Source organism: Salvelinus sp. IW2-2015, linkage group LG11 (genome assembly GCF_002910315.2).
Source record: "Salvelinus sp. IW2-2015 linkage group LG11, ASM291031v2, whole genome shotgun sequence".
Taxonomy (NCBI): Eukaryota; Metazoa; Chordata; class Actinopteri; order Salmoniformes; family Salmonidae; genus Salvelinus; species Salvelinus sp. IW2-2015.
This window is the reverse complement of record NC_036851.1, coordinates 614,814-627,059: the sequence shown is the minus strand read 5'-3', so window position 1 is coordinate 627,059 and position 12,246 is coordinate 614,814. Positions and strand designations below refer to the sequence as shown.

Sequence of the window (12,246 nt, the reverse complement as noted above, 5' to 3'; positions counted from 1 at the left end):
AACCTTTAACTAGGCAAGTCAGTTAAGAACAATTCTTATTTACAATGAAGGCCCAACAAAAGGCAAAAGGCCTCCTGTGGGGACAGGGCCTGGGATTTAAAAAAACAACAAAATAAATGCAATATCATTATAGGATAAAACACATCACAACAAGAGAGAGAACACAACACTACAGAAAGAGAGACCCAAGACAACATTGCAAGGCAGCAACACATGACAACACAGCATTGTAGCAACAGAACATGGTACAAACATTTGGGCACAGTTCACAGCACAAAGGTCAAGAAGGTAGAGACAACAATGCATCACACAAAGCAGCCACAACTGTCCATAAGAGTGTCAATGATTGAGTCTTTGAATGAAGAGATTGAGATAAAACTGTCCAGTTTGAGTGTTTGTTGCAGCTCGTTCCAGTCGCTAGCTGCAGCGAACTGAAAAGAGAAGCGACCCAGGGATGTGTGTACTTTGGGGACCTTTAACAGAATGTGACTGGCAGAACGGGTGTTGTATGTGGAAGATGAGGGCTGCAGTAGATATCTCAGATGGGGGAGTGAGACCTAAGAGGGTTTTATAAATAAGCATCAACCAGTGGGTAGGGTAGTCAGAGATGACCAGTTTATAGAGTGCAGTGATGTGTCCTATAAGGAGCATTGGTGGCAAATCTGATGGCCGAATGGTAAAGAACATCTAGCCGCTCGATAGCACCCTTACCTGTCAATCAGAAATACTATCAGATCCCCAAATGGGCACATTTCTATGCCTACATTTGCATGTAGGCCATGTAGCCTACAGGCCTACTTCTATGCGTGTGTGTCCTTACTCAACATTGACAGAAGCGCACCAAACAAAATACTGATTAAATGGACAAAACTCGTAAATGGAATGAAATAAACCAAAACTTGTTTCTCACAAGTGTAGCATAGGTTGTTCATTATACAAACAATGTGTTCACTCAGACAATGAGAACGTGAAGACTGGAATAATAATATTGAACGCATTCAAATAAATGACCGTTACCGAAGTGACAAGCGTAGATTAGAAATTATAGGAATTAACGGTAAATGTACTACTGGTGATATATGTGATGGGGAATTGAAATACGTAAACAATTCACACAATGAAACAATGAATGTGCATTGTTCATCTGGGTGCATGGTCAATCAGCATTTAGAGTGATATGGCCTCAGCAGAAGTCAGGCCATTCATACACCATACAGAACCAATCAGTCAATATAGTCGAGAACTCTCATCAGAAATCACTCGATATGTATCAGAAGTGGGGTGCCGCCTTACCCACGTGTTGGGCAGAAGGTTCAAATCACCGTTTCATATCGTAATTTCCGAATAGGCAAAAAGCATCAACCACGGCTGTTATTACACCCCTTATACGTTGTTGGTGGTCATGACCATTTTTATTGTGCTGTAACTAGAACTAGAAGATCTTCTGACGTCCTTTCCCTTCGTCAAAGGTACGTAATCGCATCATTTTTTCAACTGTGATTTAGTAGGGTTGAACATTTCTTGAGTGCATTTCGATCTGAATATATATTAATTTAAAAAGGATTTGCAATTTTGCATTAGCAGTCTTTTCGGCTTAAATTTCCCGGGAACCATGACATGGTGTAAATTCCTGTTTTCGTTGCTCGGCTTAGTCTAATTTCTTTGGCTGCGTCTCCTGTCTCTGTGTCTTAAATGTCCATACTTTTCCCTAAGTGTGCACTAGTACACTTTCTCGCATGGATTTAAACTCTCTAGCCAATGCTTACACCATTCGTATAACCAGGAACCAATATCCAAAGGGGGTACTTAGAATCATTTCATATGATATGCCTACATTTAAAATGCATATTAGTCGGTACTTTGGGGGCACTATGGGCAGAGCAAGATGTGATTGGGCCTCCAATTACCAAAAAAAGGTTGAGAACCACTGGACTTGGCAAGTATTTGATGGTACATTATAAAAATCCCAACAATAATCATCCATTAGCCAAGATGCCCAATATATTCCTCTTCCATGCTTGTTGAAGCCCAAAGATGTGTCATCACCTGTCTCTGGAGGCATTTCAGACTTAATGTCCATGTGGAACACAACTTCCTACCCATAACTGTCTTTAGATTCACTATAAGAAAAATAATTGAGCATAAGTAAAGTAACTCTACTAGTCATGCTAGTTATGATAGATTATTATGTGTCCTAATATATCTTCATTTAGAATAAATCAAACTTAGTCATTGTCTTGTTTTGTTTTACATATATAATTGTTTAGAACAGGCCTAGTCAATTCCTGTCCTCGGGGGCCAGATTAGTGTCACACTTTTCCCCGATCCCTAGCAAACACACCTCATTTAAACTAATTGCATTTTTTAATTTTATTTTAACCCCCTTTTCTTCCCAATTGTTAGTAATTACTATCTTGTCTCATCGCTACAACTCCCGTACGGGCTCGGGAGAGACGAAGGTCGAAAGCCATGCGTCCTCCGAAACACAACCCAACCAAGCCGCACTGCTTCTTAACACAGCGCGCCTCCAACCCTGTCAGAGGAAACACTGTGCACCTGGCTACCTTGGTTAAAAAACACCTTATATTTTTTGACTTTTTCCCATACTGGTCCCCCATGGGAATCAAACCCACAATCCTGCCATTGCAACCGCCATGCTCTACCAATGGAGCCACACAGTGTGGCTAGACAGTCAATTCTTAGATTTGCCAAATAGACAATTTAACTAGGTAAGTCAGTTAAGAACAAATTCTTATTTACAATGACGGTCTACCCCGGCCAAACCCAGACTCCCAATCACGGCCGGATGTGACACAGCCTGGATTCAAACCAGGAACTGTAATGACACCTTTTGCACTGAGATGCAGTGCCCTAGACCGCTGCGCCACTCAGGAGCCCACAATTGATTAACTTTTTCTTGGTAAATGTGGTTATGCTATCTTTATAAGCATGTCAATATGATATTTACAGTATCAAATGTGTTGTCTTTGTAAAACAAACACACTCATAGATTTTTTTTAGATCAATGAAAGAAATCTAGAATAAGGCTGTAATGTAATAAATTGTGGAAAAAGTCAAGTGGTCAGAATACTTTCCGAAGGCACTGTATTTACATGACCTTGATGAAACGTTGTGTAAGGGGTGCGTACTGGCGGCAGAGAAGTCAGGTGCAGGAGAGCAAACTCTGGGTTTACAACGGAGCAGTTTAAAAATAAAAACCACCGGAATCAGAACAAACAATAAATGGGTACAAAAACCCGTTGCTCACCAGAATAAACGTGCACATGCACTGACAATAAACAATTCCGGACAAGAACATGGGCGGAACAAAGGGTTAAATACACAACATGTAATGATGGAATTTAAACCAGGTGTGTGGGAAGACAAGACAAAACAAATGGAAAATGAAAAGTGGATCGATGAGTGCTAGAAGACCGCCGACGCTGACCGCCGAACAAGGAGAGGAACCAACTTCGGCGGAAGTCGTGACACTTTGAAACTAAATTGCAAACTACTTTCGTAGCAAGTGTGTTATGAAACACATTCTTGGCATAACTGATTTGACAGAGAAATATCAGCTAAATATGATAGCCAGCTGCAGCTATCACCAAGCTATGCTAGGTAGCCACTGTCAGTTTGGCTAAACACAAGGTCAGCGCAGGCTTTAGCCTATAGTTGTAACTATAAAAATTCTCTTGGGAGGTAATATGGTCGGCATTTGATGGTGAGCTATTCTAGGTCGGGTGAACAAAAGGACTTGAGTTCCAGGACGTAATCACAATCACACCATGAGTAGTTAATTATGAAACATACACCTCCGCCTTTCTTCTTCCCGGAGAGTTCTTTATTCCTGTCTGCGCGATGTACTGAGAATTCAGGAGGATGTATGGACGGAGAGAGCCATGATTCCATGAAAAAGAGTATGTTACAGTCCCTGATGTCTCTCTGGAAGGAGATCCTCGCCCTTAGCTTGTCTCCTTTATTGTACAGGGAATGAACATTAGCGAGTAATATACTCGGAAGCGGTGGATGGTGTGCACGTCTCGAGTCGGACTAGAAGTCCAGTCCTAATACCTCTTCTGGGACGGCGGCGTCTTGGAGCAGCCTTTGAGATAATTTGAATTGCCTTGGGGGGTACAAACAAAGGATCCAATTTGTGAAAGTTGATTTTCTGGTCGGAATGCTGGTGAGTTACGGCCGACCTGATATCCAAAAGTTATTTCTGGCTGTATGTAATAACACAAAAAACGTTCTGGGCTAATAATGTAGAAATAACATAAATAAATAAAATTACCAACAATGATGAGACAACCTTTAAGATAGGTGTAGATAGCAACTGTCTGACTCATCTATTGCTAACGTTAGAAGGCTAGTAGAGCTAACGTTAATAGGCTAGTTGGCTAGCAACCTTGCAAGATAAACCAGTAGTCATGAGTGCAAACGATTTGGTTTAATTTGAAGTTATTTCTTTTGGAGCTTACATTGTAGGGAATAGGCTGGCTTCCCGGGTCCTCCATATTACATCACACCCAGGAAAAAACATTTTAGACATGAAAGATAGAAAGTGAGGTAACTTTTGATGTGTATAGTAATGCAAATCCATATGTTGAAGGGGGTTACGTTTACGCCACCTACCCTTTAAATCATAATGAATACCTGGGGGAACTTGATCCCAGATCAGCACTCCTACTTTGAGAAGCTTTGTGAATATGGGCCAAGAGGAATTCACAGATTTCTCATCATTCATTCATTCATTCAAGAACATAATATTCAGATTCAGATGAGGTGGAAATCTAGCCCATTTGGGCACAGACATTTCCATTTGACTAACCTACCAGGTCAGTTATTACTTATCTAATAATGTAATTGCATGCAAATGAACAGGGCTGAATGATTACCAAATGATAGCACGGTCTCTCTAACAGCACTGCGCAGGTCCTCGTCAGATGACCGCCACAACTCAGCCACCTGCTCCACGCTCTCCATCGCCTGCCAAACACAGGAGATCAAAGTTCAAAGCGTGTCATATAAACCAAACAGCTAGGCTGCCATCTCTTCAAAACGTAATCTTGTCTATGCACATGATAACCCTCATGTGTATGATAAGTCTCCCAAAAAAACGACGGCAATAAATCTCAAATACAAACACTCAAAGGTATTCCTTAGTTTTTAATTGGCTTGGTGTCTTTATTTTCAAGCAGGGCCAAACATCTACAACTTCAGTGGCTCCCTCAAATATGCCATCAAAACATCCCAGTGAAATAAGGCAGTAGAGAGAACTGCCATGCCAAAACAAACATAATTAAAGCATTGGTAGGCGGCAGGGGCTAGTAATCTACAGGGATTACTGTCCAGGATAAGATCGAGTGTGCTGATGCAGAGTGGCAATTGGCGACACATGTCCCCTTCTTGCGACACCCTGTGGCTTTGGCACATATACATTGCACACAACCAAGAGCACTCACTTTGAGACACTTGAGGGCCAGACAGGCAGTCTGCTGGAGCTGGACATCGATTGTTCCTCAGGATTTCCGTGTAGTAGACTATAGCCTAGGAGGATAATAAGACTATAAGGACATAAAATCCATCCAACTTTGAAATTATAGCATGTCATATTTTTTAGTAAGACTTTATGTTTAGTTTTCCCAGACTCAGATTAAATCTAGTCCTGGACTAAAAAAGTGGTTGAGCATGGGAGAGGTTTTCAACCCAAGTGTAAAGGCCATGATTAAAGACTCTACACGAAATGAGCATTAGCAGAATCGATGACTTCCACCCGCAACAACAAAGAGCACAAAGTGAGAGGCTGATCTCAACCAAAGTTGTCAAGCAGCTATCACGTTGCAGAGAGTGAAGCAAACTCCCGTGCATTTGCAGAATCTGTGTGGGTGCTGACGATTGCAGCCTCTTGCCTCACACTATCTTTGAACTGCTGCTCATATCACTGAGTCTTAGTTGAATCATTACAATTATTGAGCATTTATACATTTCTGAACCCCTTTTTGATATCCAATTGGTAGTTACAGTCTTGTCTCATCGCTGCAACTCCCGTACAGACTCGGGAGAGTGGCGGTCAAGAGCCGTGCATCCTCCGAAACACAACACAACCAAGCTGCACTGCTTCTTGACATAATGCTCGCTTAACCCAGAAGCCAACCACACCAATGTGTCGGAGGAAACACCGTACACCTGGTGACCGTGTATGCGCACGGCCCGCCACAGGAGTCGCTAGAGCGCGATGGGACAAGGACATCCCTGCCGGCCAATCCCTCCCCTAACGACACTGGGCCAATTGTGCTCCACCCCATGGGTCTCCCGGTCGCGGCCGGCTGCGACAGAGCCTTAACTCGAACCAGGATCTCTAGTGGCACAGCTATCACTGCGATGCAGTGCCTTAGACCACTGCGCCACTTGGGAGGCCCTTTTATTGAGCTTTTATACTCAGCAAAAAAAGAAACTTCCTCTCACTGTCAACTGCGTTTATTTTCAACAAACTTAACATGTGTAAATATTTGTATGAACATAAGAAGATTCAACAACTGAGGCATAAACTGGACAAGTTCCACAGACATGTGCCGAACAGAAATTGAATAATGTGTCCCTGAACAAAGGGGAGTCAAAATCAAAAGTAACAGTCAGTATCTGGTGTGGCCACCAGCTGCATTAAGCACTGCAGTGCATCTCCTCCTCATGGACTGCACCAGATGTGCCAGTTCTTGCTGTGAGATGTTACCCCACTCTTCCACCAAGGCACCTGCAAGTTCCCGGACATTTCTGGGGGGATCCAACAGGTCCCAGACGTGCTCACTGGGATTGAGATCCGGGCTCTTCGCTGGCCATGGCAGAACACTGACATTCCTGTCTTGCAGGAAGTCACGCACAGAACGAACAGTATGGCTGGTGACAGTGTCATGCTGGAGGGTCATGTCAGGATGAGCCTGCGGGAAGGGTACCACATGAGGGAGGAGGATGTCTTCCCTGTAATGCACAGCGTTGAGATTGCCTGCAATGACAACAAGCTCAGTCCGATTATGTGACACACCGCCCCAGACCATGACAGACCCTCCACCTCTAAATCGATCCTGCTCCAGTGTACAGGCCTCGGTGTAACGCTCTTTCCTTCGACGATAAACGCGAATCCGACCATCATCCCTGGTGAGACAAAACCATGACTCGTCACTGAAGAGCCCTTTTTGCCAGTCCTGTCTGGTCCAGCGACAGTGGGTTTGTGCCCATAGGCGACGTTGCCGGTGATGTCTGGTGAGGACCTGCCTTACAACAGGCCTACAAGCCCTCAGTCCAGCCTCTCTCAGCCTATTGCGGACAGTCTGAGCACTGATGGAGAGATTGTGCGTTACTGGTGTAACTCGGGCAGTTGTTGTTGCCATCCTGTACCTGTCCCGCAGGTGGGATGTTCGGATGTACTGATCCAGTGCAGGTGTTGTTACACGTGGTCTGCCACTGCGAGGACGATAAGCTGTCCGTTCTGTCTCCCTGTAGAGCTGTCTTAGGCGTCTCACAGTACGGACATTGCAATTTATTGCCCTGGCCATATCTGCAGTCCCTGTCTCCTTGCAGCATGCCTAAGGCACGTTCACGCAGATGAGCAAGGACCCTGGGCATCTTTCTTTTGGTGTTTTTCAGAGTCAGTAGAAAGGCCTCTTTAGTGTCCTAAGTTTTCATAACTGTGACCTTAATTGCCCACCGTCTGTAAACTGTTAGTGTCTTAATGACCGTTCGACAGGTGCATGTTCATGAATTGTTTATGGTTCATTGAACAAGCATGTTCAATGTGTTTAAACCCTTTACAATTTTTTTTTTTTTCACCTTTATTTAACCAGGTAGGCTAGTTGAGAACAAGTTCTCATTTGCAACTGCGACCTGGCCAAGATAAAGCATAGCATGTGGGAGAACAGGACAAACAGGAGTTACACATGGAGTAAAATCAAAACAAGTCAATAAATGGTAGAAAAAAAAGGAATCTATATACAATGTGTGCAAGGCATGGGTAGGCAATAAATCGAATATACAAATTTAGCAGATTAACACTGAGAGTGATAAATCATCAGATGATCATGTGCAGAAGAGATACTGGTGTGCAAAAGAGCAGAAAGTAAATAAATAAAAGCAGTATGGGGGGTGAGGTAGGTAAATTGGGTGGGTAGTTACAGAGGACTATGTACAGCTGCAGCGATCGGTTAGCTGCTCGGATAGCAGATTTTTAAAGTTGTTGAGGGAGATAAAAGTTCCCAACTTCAGAGATTTTGCATTCGTTCCGGTCGCAGGCAGCAGAGAACTGGAAGGAAAGGCGTCCAAATGAGGTTTTAGCTTTAGGGATGATCAGTAGATACACCTGCTGGAGCGCGTGCTGCGGGTGGGTGTAGCCATCGTGACCAGTGAACTGAGATAAGGCGGCACTTACCTAGCATAGCCTTGTAGATGACCTGGAGCCAGTGGGTCTGACGACGAACAATGTAGCGAGGGCCAGCCGACTAGGGCATACAGGTCGCAGTGGTGGGTCGTATAAGGTGCTTTAGTAACAAAACGAATGGCACTGTGATAAACTGCATCCGGGCTGAGTAGAGTGTTGGAAGCTTTTTTTAGATGACATCGCCGAAGTCGAGGATCGGTAGGAAGAGTCAGTTTTACTAGGTGTAATGTTGGCGGCGTGAGTGAAGGAGGCTTTGTTGCGGAATAGAAAGCCGATTCTTGATTTGATTTGGATTGGAGATGTTGATATGAGTCTGGAAGGAGAGTTTGCAGTCTAGCCAGACACCTAGGTACTTATAGATGTCCACTATTCTAGGTCGGAACCGTCCAGGGGTGAGCTATGTCGGCGTGCGGGTGCAGGGCGAACGGTTGAAAGCATGCATTTGGTTTTACTAGCGTTAAGAGCAGTTGGAGGCCACGGAAGAGTGTTGTATGGCATTGAAGCTCGTTTGGAGGTTAGATAGCACAGTGTCCAAGGAAGGGCCGGAAGTATATAGAATGTGTCGTCTGCGAGGTGATTCAGGGAAATCGCCGAGGCAAGAGCAACATCATTGATGTATACAGAGAAAAGAGGCGGCGAGATTGAACGCCTGTGGTACCGGCACATAGAGACTGCCAGAGGACCGGGACAAATCGCCTCCGATTTGAACCACACTGAACTCAGTCTGCAAAGTAGTTGGTGAACACGGCAAGAGCACATAGAAAAACCGAGGCTACTGAGTCTGCCGATAAGAATATGGTGATGACAGATCGAAGCCTTGGCCCACAGGTCGATGAAGACGCTTTGCCACCGTAAGGGCTTTATTCGATGGCGGTTATGATTATCGTTTGAGCTACTCTGAGCGTGGCTTGAGGTGCCACCCCGTGGACCGGGCTGGAACCGGATTGCACCGCGGAGAAGTACGGGTCTGGATTCGAGACTGGTCAGTGGATCTTTGTCTGACTTGGCTCTCGAAGACCTTGATAGCAAGGGCAGGATGGATATAAGGTCTGTAACAGTTTGGTCCAGGGTGTCTCCCTTTGAGAGGGATGACGCGGCATGCTTTCATCCTGGGATCTCAGATGATCGAAGGAAGAGGTTTGAACCAGGTGGTAATAGGGGTGCGACCAATGGGCGGACAGTTTTACAAAATAGGGTTCCAGATGGTCAAGGCCCAGCTGATTTAGTATGGTCCAGGTTTCTCCAGCCTTTTAGAACATCTGCTATCTGGAAATGGGTAAAGGAGAAGCTGGGGAGGCTTGGCGCGATAGCAGCGGGGGGCGGGGCGTTGGCAAGGTTGGAGTCGCCAGGAGGAAGGCATGGCCAGCCATGGAAGAATGTTTGTAAGTTTTTCGATTATCACGGACTTATCAGTGGTGACCGTGTTACCTAGCTCAGGCAGTGGCAGCGGTGGAGGAGGTGCTCGCTTGTTTTCCATGGACTTTACAGTATCCCAGAACTTTTTGGAGTATAGAGCTACAGGAAGCAAATTCTGCTTGAAAAGCTGGCCTTTGCTTTCCCTGACTGCTGTGTGTATTGGTTCTGACTTCCCTGAACAGTTGCATATCGCGGGGCTCTTCGATGCTATTGCAGTTCGCCACAGGATGTTTGTGCTGGTCGAGGGCAGTCAGGTCTGGAGTGAACCAAGGGCTATATCTGTTCTTGGTTCTGCATTTTTGAACGGAGCATGCTTGTCTAGAATATGGTGAGGAAGTAACTTTTAAGAAGACAGGCATCCTCAACTGACGGGATGAGGTCAATATCCTTCCAGGTACCGGGCCAGTCGATTAAAGCCTGCTCGCAGAAGTGTTGGAGGGAGCGTTTGACAGTGATGAGGGGTGGTCGTTTGACCGGGACCGTGGCGGATACAGGAATGAGGCAGTGATTGTAGATCTTGATGAAGACAGCAGAGGTGTATTTGGAGGGCAGGTTGGTCAGGATAATGTCTATTAGGGTTGTCCATGTTTACGGTTAGGTTGTACCTGGTGGGTTCCTTGATTTGTGTGAGATTGAGGGCATCAAGCTTGGATTGTAGGACTGCGGGTGTTAAGCATATCCAGTTTAGGTCACCTAACAGAACAAACTCTGAAGCTAGATGGGAGCGATCAATTCACAGATGGTTGCCAGGGCCAGCTGGGAGCTGAGGGGGGTCGGTAGCAGGCGGCAACAGTGAGACTTATTTCTGGAGAGATTAATTTTTAAAATTGAAGTTCGAACTGTTTGGGCATAGACCTGGAAAGTATGACAGAACTTTGCAGGCATTCTGCAGTAGATTGCAATCCCCCCTTTGGCAGTTCTATCTTGACGGAAATGTATTATTTGGGTATGAAATCCCAGAATTTTTTGGTGGCCTTCCTAAGCCAGGATTCGACACGGCAAGGACATCAGGGTTGGAGGTGTGCTAAAGCGGTGAGTAAGGCAAACTTAGGGAGGGGCTTCTTGATGTTGACATGCATGAGGCCAAGGCTTTTTCGATCACAGAAGTCAACAATGGGGTGACTGGGACATGCAGGGCTGGTTACCTCACATCACCCGAGAAACAGAGGAGTAGTAGGATGAGGGTGCGGCTAAAGGCTATCAAAACTGTCGCCTAGACGTTGGGGACAAAGAATAAAAGGAGCAGATTTATGGCGTGGTAGAATAGATTCTGGGCATAATGTGCAGACAGGGGTATGGTGGGGCAGGTACAGCGGAGGCAAGCCCAGGCACTGGGTGATGATAGAGAGTTTGTATCTCTGGACATGCTGGTCTCAATGGGTGAGGTCACCGCATGTGTGGGGGGTGGGACAAAGGAGGTATCAGAGGTACGGAGAGTGGAACTACGGGGTCCATTGCAAACCAAAACAATGATAATGATAACTAATGCCTGAACAACAGTATGCAAGGCATATTGATATTTGAGAGAGACATACAATAAGCATAAAGTGATTGCAGTCTTGATTGGGAGACTAGCTAAAACAACAGGTAAGATAACACAGCAACAACAGGTAAAAATGGCGACGACTAGGCAGAGAGGGTCGGATTAACTACACACAGATCCTGAGTTAAAGCACAGAGCCGACAGATAAAACACAAATAAACAGAATGGAGTACCGTGAATTAATGGACAGTGAAGATCTGTGAAGTTATTTGTTTTTTTACGAATTATCTTTGAAAGACAGGGTCCTGAAAAAAGGCCATTTCTTTTTTTGCTGAGTTTATAACATTTAAAGAAAAGTGTTTTTAAACATCAATAATAATTTAGAATGATTTAAGTTATACCAATCTATACTGACCAAAAATATAAACGCAACATGTGAAGTGTTTCATGAGCTGAAATTAAAGATCCCAGAAATGTTCCTCTTTCACAGTGAAAAGTCTTGTCCATTTCGGCTACATCACTTTGAGTAATGAAGTATAAAAAACATTGAAAAGGCAAATGACAGCATACCCTGTTTCAGGATGATAACATCAGCCATGCGAATACAACAACAGGTTGTCACCATGTTCATTTTGTGATGTTGATATTATTATTATAAAAACAAGGCAGTTCACAGCTGCTATAGTAATTTTAAAGAAAGGCCATAAACGGCCGCTATGGGTTCAAAAGGGTTCATTAAACAGCATGATCATTACACAGGTGCACCTAGTGCCGAGGACAATAAAAGGCCACTCTAAAATGAGAAGTTTTGAAACCACAATACAATGCCACAAATGTCTCAAGTTTTCAGGGAGCGTGCAATTGGCATGCTGACTGCTGGAATGTACACCAGAGCTGTTGTCAGATAATTTAATGT

At 44.6% G+C, this 12,246-nt stretch overlaps 1 long non-coding RNA gene across 1 annotated transcript in view; it reads right to left on the bottom strand.

Annotated features, from left to right (window-relative positions):
• LOC111969761 (uncharacterized) overlaps window positions 1-12,246 on the bottom strand; it is a 65,812-nt gene that overhangs the window by 49,753 nt on the left and 3,813 nt on the right. The window contains exons 3-4 of the long non-coding RNA XR_002878043.2: window positions 5,466-5,550; window positions 4,899-4,989 (exon numbers count right to left, since the gene is read on the bottom strand). This is a non-coding gene — a long non-coding RNA (uncharacterized lncRNA). The remainder of the gene's footprint in view (window positions 1-4,898; window positions 4,990-5,465; window positions 5,551-12,246) is intronic.